The 6707-nt window shown below is 33.3% G+C and overlaps 1 pseudogene; it reads left to right on the forward strand.

Moving 5' to 3' along the window:
• The first annotated feature begins 1041 nt into the window (after positions 1-1041).
• Positions 1042-2380, forward strand: LOC132680318 (26S proteasome regulatory subunit 4 pseudogene; annotated as a pseudogene).
• The last annotated feature ends 4327 nt before the right edge of the window (positions 2381-6707 follow it).

The raw sequence follows: 6707 nt of genomic DNA on the forward strand, positions 1-6707 counted from the left end.
GGAATGAGAGTGGACATCTTTGTCTTGTCCCTAAACTTACAGGGAAAATAATCACTCTTTTAATGTCAAGCATGATGTTTGTTGTAGATTTGTTGAAAGTGTCCTTATCGAGTTGAGAAAGATCCCCTCTATTCCAAGTTTGTGTGAGAGTATTTATCATACATGGGTATTGATTTTTAAACGCCTTTTCTGCATCCATTGCTATGAGCATATGATTTTCTTCTTAGCCTATTGATGTGGTATATTACATTGATTGATTTTCAAATAAGTTACCAGACTCGCATATCTGGAATATATCCCAGTTAGTCACAGAATATAATTATTTTTAAACATTGTGGATGTGATTTGCTAATATGTTATGAGGAATACTTGCACAGCCTTTTGAGTTTCCCTACTTTCTCTTAGCATAATGTATTTGATTGATTCTTTTTGTTGCATGTATCTGTTGTTTATTTCTTTTTATTACTTTCATTGCATGGATAAATAGAGTTTGTCCATTACTTGTTTGAGGGGCATTTGGGTTGTTTATGCTTTTTACTGGTTATGAATAGAGCTATGATAAACCTTTGCATAAAGGCTATGTGCAAACATAAGTTTTTATTTCTCTGGAGTAAATACATGGGAGGGATCTTTAGTTCACATGGTTAGCACATATATAAATTTATAAGAAATGACCACACTATTTTCCAGAATTATTATATAATTTTACAGTTCTTCCACAATGTACAGGATTTCTAGTTGCACTCCACATATTCACCAATTCTTGGTATGATCAGTTTTGCTTATTTATTTGCCTCAATTTTATCCATTCCTGTAGGCAGGTGTGTAGTAGCATTTCATTTTGGTATTAATTGGCATTTCTCTAATGCCTAAAGATGTTGAACTTTTTTTTTTTGATGTGCTTATTTTCTATCCATAATTCTACTTTATTGTAGTTTAGTTCAAGTATTTTGAGTTCCTTTTTATTGTATTGTTTGCTTTCTTATTATTGAACTTTGAAATTTTTTATCTATTTCAGGAATAATTTCATTATCAGCACTTCTGGTAGTGGCGGTTGGAGGGGCTGAAGCAAGATGGGTCAAAGTCAGAGTGGTGGTCATGGCCCTGGAGGTGGCAAGAAGGATGAAAAGGACAAGGAAAAGAAATACAAACCTCCCAGGCCAACTAGAGTGGGGAAAAAGAAAAAGAAGACAAGGAGATCAGATGCTGCCAGCAAGCTGCCACGGAGATACCTCACACTCCATGCCAGTTAAAGTTATTGAAAAGACTATTTTCTCATGAAGGAAGAATTCATTAGAGATCAGGAACAAATGAAACTTTTAGAAGAAAAGCAAGAGGAGGAAAGACCAAAGGTGGATGATCTGAAGGGAACCCAATGTCAGTAGGAATGTTGGAAGAGATCATTGAGGGCAATCATGCCATCGTGTCTACATCTGTGGGCTCAGAACACTATGTCAGCATTCTTTACTTTGTAGACAAGGATCTGCTGGAGCCAGGCTGCTCAGTCTTGCTTAGCCACAAGGTATATGCCATCATAAAGGTGCTCATGGATGACACAGACCCTTGATCACAGTGATGAAGGTAAAAAAGCACCCCCGCCAGGAAACCTATGCTGCTGTTGGGGGGCTGGACAACCAAATCCAGGAAATTAAGGAATCTGTGGAGCTTCCTCCAGCTCATCATGAATATTATGAAGAGATGGGCATAAAGTACCCGAAAGGGGGTCATTCTGTGCCACCTGGCACAGGTGAAACCTTATTAGCCAAAGCAGTAGCAAACCAAACCTCAGCCACTTTTTTGAGTGATTAGTTCTGAACTTATTCAGAAGTCTCTAGATGATGGGCCTAACCTCCTTCAGGAATTGTTTCGAGTTGCAGAAGAATATGCACCATCCATCGTGTTTATTGATGAAATTGATGCCACTAGAACAAAAAGTTATGTCTCAAATTCCAGTGGTGAGAGAGAAATTCAATGAACAATGTTGGAACTGTTGAACCAGTTGGATGGATTTGATTCAAGGGGTGTCATGAAAGTGATCATGGCCACAAACCGAATGGTAACTTTGGATTCAGTACTCACCAGACCAGGCTGCATTGACAGGAAAATTATGTTCCCCCTGCCCGATGAAAAGGCTAAGAAGCACATCTTTCAGATGCATGCAAGCAGGATGACCTTGGCCAATGATGTTACGCTGGATGACTTGATCATGGCTAAAGACGGCTTCTCTGGGGCCGACATCCAGACAATCTGTACAGAAGTTGGTCTGATGGCCTTGAGAGAACCTGGAATGAAAGCAACAAATGAAGACTCCAAAAAATCTAAAGAAAATGTTCTTTATAAAAAACAAAAACAAAAACAAAAAACAAGGCGGCACCCCTGAGGGGCTCTATCTGTTGGAGTGTCCTGACTCCTCAGAGGGATCAGGTTGGGAAAGTTGCCCAGAGGAACCCATGTTCCAGTTGATCTTTCTTAGTAAAACCTCCTGTGTCCCTTTTTGAGTGTGATGTGCAGGGTGCCCGCTGGGCTGCCTTCATCTGTTGGTCACGTGCGGTACTCTCCCCCCAATAAGGTGAGCTGCTTTTCAAAAAAAATCAAAACAAAACAAATAAACAAACAAAAAACAAGAAATAATTTCTTTATCAAATGTTTTCTTTCAATCTGTGACTATTAATTTTTATGCAAACTAACTTGTCAATTTGCTTTTTATATATTTTTCTTTGGTTTTCTAAAAAGTCTGTGCCTTAGTCAAGGTTCCAAATGTATTCTAATGTGTTTTTTCCTAAAACTTTTGTAACTTTATTCTTTATATTTAAGTCTAAGATCTCTCTGGGGCTCATGTTTGTTTATGTTACAAAGAATGGGTTCAGGTTAATTTTTGTGTTTGTAAAATTTGTGTTCGTTTAATTCCCAAAGGCATTCGTATATACTGTGTGCTAGTATTTCATATAGTTACTAATAAAATTACTTATAATTAAATCTCTCAAAAGTCATTTCGTTGCTCTTGACCTTTTTTCAAAGTATCTGGACAGTACCACTAACAGCAGTGCTTTAACACATATTTTCTTCTACCCTGAGCTGTGCCAGACTGTTCCCTGCTGCAACTTGACCAACATATTTAAAAAATCTCAGGGCTCACGTTTCAGAGAACTTGTTTTATTTTCACAATTGTCTAGGGTTGACTTCTATGTTGCTAAAAAGTTTAAGCATAGTTCATAAACTTGATGTTTGCACTCATACAATTGTATACTACATTAAAAAAAGTAGTGAGGACTTATGATAGCTTCCATAGCTTTTAAGGACTTCATATTAAAATTTTCAAATAATTAGTATCTCAAGATGTCTCAGTCCATGGCTTTTTCCCTCCCCTAGGTGATTGTTTCTATTTTTAATATTTAAAAAGAAATCTCTCTAGGATCTTAAGGGAAACAAAGCCAAGATCATCTTAAAAAGCTCTATACGATATAGAGATGTATATGTATATAACTATTTAACACATTTTTATTCTTAAATATATTCTTATAACTAAAAGTAAAGAAAGTAAGCTTAATATGAATCATATTTAAAGAGATAATACTGTTGATATTAAAAATTATCTATATTACAACATTCAAATTGGGCAAAAGTCTTAAAATGATCAAAAGAAACACACTATAATTAAAATAACAACAAAGATTCTAAGCATTAAGAATAGAGCCACATCACTATTTCAAAGGAAAGCTGACAGATCAGAAATAGCAACTACATTATTAACAACTGTTAATCATGTTATTCATTGAATAATCCACACGTTTCCTGTCTGATTTGAAATGCCGGTTTTATCTAATAAATTTCTTCTTTAATTAATAATTTGTGTTCTGCTCATTGATCTGCATATTTGTTGCTGGGCCAGCATCACAATTATTTAATCAATGGATTTTATAATACCTTTATATAATTTATGGCAACAGTACACATACTATTCTATCTTTTATGCATTTCATTTTCCATGTGAATTTTAAAGTCAATTTTTAAGTTTGTGGGGGAAATCTACAATTTAAAATAAAATTATGTTATATGACTCCCTAAATTGAGGATATCTGATTTTTCTGCCATTTATTTTACCATTAAAGAATTATTCATTAGTCTCCATTTACTGAAATGCAATTGTGGTGTATATTCAAGATACTTTTAACCTATAAACCTTGATTATTTATTGTTAATATATTTTTGAGTTATGATATAATTTTGAGTGTTATTTTTAAAAGTATCTTTAATTTTCCTTGGAGAAGTTACTGTTAAAATTGATGAAAGCTTTTAATTCTGAAGAATAAACTCATAAATTATCAAATAACCATGTTCTGTCCATTCATTTTCAATTATTCTCAATTAATAAAAATAACATGAATTTATGATATATATCTGTGAGAATTATAACCATAATCCATAGATATTTATATTATTTGCCAAATACTGTCTATAAAATAAAGAATTTTCAACTTGATCAAATAGGTATCTTGAGGTTCACCTAATTTTTAAGTGGTTAGGTAGTTTAAATATTTTGTTAATATGTTATTATTTTACTGTACTGTGATAATGTGAATTTTGTTAATAATCCAAGGGAAATTATTTTTTTCAATATGGTTTCCAAACACTTTGACCTGTTTATTTCACCTGTTAATTCATTACACCTGTTTGTTTCTTTGCTCAATTTCCAGTTCCCATGCTTACTTTCATTTTCAAAAATTTTGTGTTGAAATATCTCATAGTATAAGCACAATGGAAGATCCCTTTATATCTCTCCACTGAGAAATACAATAATGAATAAGACTCTTTTGGCTCTCTTGTGTCCTATAAAGATACATATGCGTCTCTCCTTGTTTTGCCCGATTATATCTCAAATTAAACTCTTCATTACATAAGGAGCAGAATCACTGTGTTTAGCTTGATACATACATTGTCTCATGTGATTTCATACAGTTTTTTTTTTTTTTTAGGAGACCAGTAGACTGACAAAGTGACCTTCCTCAAACTTACTTCAGCTATCACAACTTATGTTTGATTTCTTTGCCTATACCCAAAATGAACACTTGCACTATGTAATTTTCAAAATTTAAATAAAAATGTATGTGAATTCCTCAACAAATCATTATTTGCACTGTCATAACTCTAAGAGCTATTTTATAAAAGTTCAGTATAATTATGAAATTCAATGTTCTGTCTGTATACAAAGATTAGTAAAATCACAGAATTAAAAAGTGTACCACATTCAGGGATGTCTGGGTGGCTCAGGTCATGATCTCATGGTTTGTGACTTTGAGCCCCATCTTGGGCTCTGTGTTGACAGCTCAGAGCCTGGAGACTGCTTTGGATTCTGTGTCTCCCTCTCTCTCTCTGTTCACCCTCTGTCTCTGTCTCTCAAAAATAAACTTTGAAAAAAACTTATTTAAAAAATGTGCTGCATTCAGATTTAATGTCTACATATAATTGTTCTTGAGACAATTATCTCTGTATTGTATTTCTTGAATTTAGAAAGAAAACACAACTGAAATGACATAGGTTATAAATGTGTACGTTTGTGAGCAGGTATTTACATGCTTATTTTATATATTAATACATATAAACACAAAACTAGGCACTTAAAATTTTCATGGTGTTTGTAGTTTAACTGTTGAGCTATACCCAAAGCTGAATTTTGTCCTCTATTTATCCATACCTTGTTCGGCAGTGAAAATGTTGGTATGCGTAAATTATCCCATAGATCCTAATAAGAACTCAAAGATAGTAACTTAATACAAAAGAATGTTGTATCAGACATTTTATCATAATGTGGTGCAAAAGGTTATGAGAATGGCTCAAAACAGTTATAAGGAATGGGTTAAAATAAGTTAATGGCCACAAAGGTACCTGTATGTTTTGTTTAATTTTAACAAAAATTTGAAGCTGTTTTTGAAAGATTCTGATGTGATGAGTAGCATCTGCTCTTATTTTGTTATATAACAATTTGCATAAAATCTATTAAGTTTGCTGTACTGCATGCTTCAGGAATTTAATAACCCAGAATTATGGATGATATACAGTACTTGGTAACAAATGTTAATAAACAAAAATTGTACTTCTAGCTAGAAATACATATAGAAACTAATATGTAATTTGAGGGAGAATAAATTGATTGCAAATTGTTTTCATCATTTTTAGTAATTAATTTGTTCTAATTAAGAAGGTGTGATTTGTATTTCTATGCTTCTAATTCTTTGGAGTACTACAGAAAATGCAGTTTCATCATTAACTTGATTGCACATAATGGGTATCATAAAATGCCTTTCATAGACTCTCTTTCTCTCTTGCACTCCCTCTTCTTTATAAAGTAATGAATCCATATGAAATTATCTGTTAGTTGTAAAAATGAGAAGGTTACATGATATCTATGAGGCCTTGGGTACAACAAGGTTGCCATCCCTTTCTATTCTTCTAGAAAAGTTATTGCTCTCTCTCTTCCAAAATGAATTATTTCTGTTTGACCTCCACTGGGGCAAAGAATATACTCAAGACATATTTTTACATCAATCTTTTAGCATAATATCTATACTTTAGGCACATACATTCCATTCCTATACTCTGCTAAAGCCAAGGTTATTACATAATGCAAATGTATTCAGCCTTTCATTAACGACCTTTATTATAAACTGTAAAGGTTTAAGAGTCTGTGCAGGTGTTTCTGAACAAGTGGA

This window comes from Panthera onca, chromosome A1 (assembly GCF_046562875.1).
Source record: "Panthera onca isolate mPanOnc1 chromosome A1, mPanOnc1 haplotype 2, whole genome shotgun sequence".
Taxonomy (NCBI): domain Eukaryota; kingdom Metazoa; phylum Chordata; class Mammalia; order Carnivora; family Felidae; genus Panthera; species Panthera onca.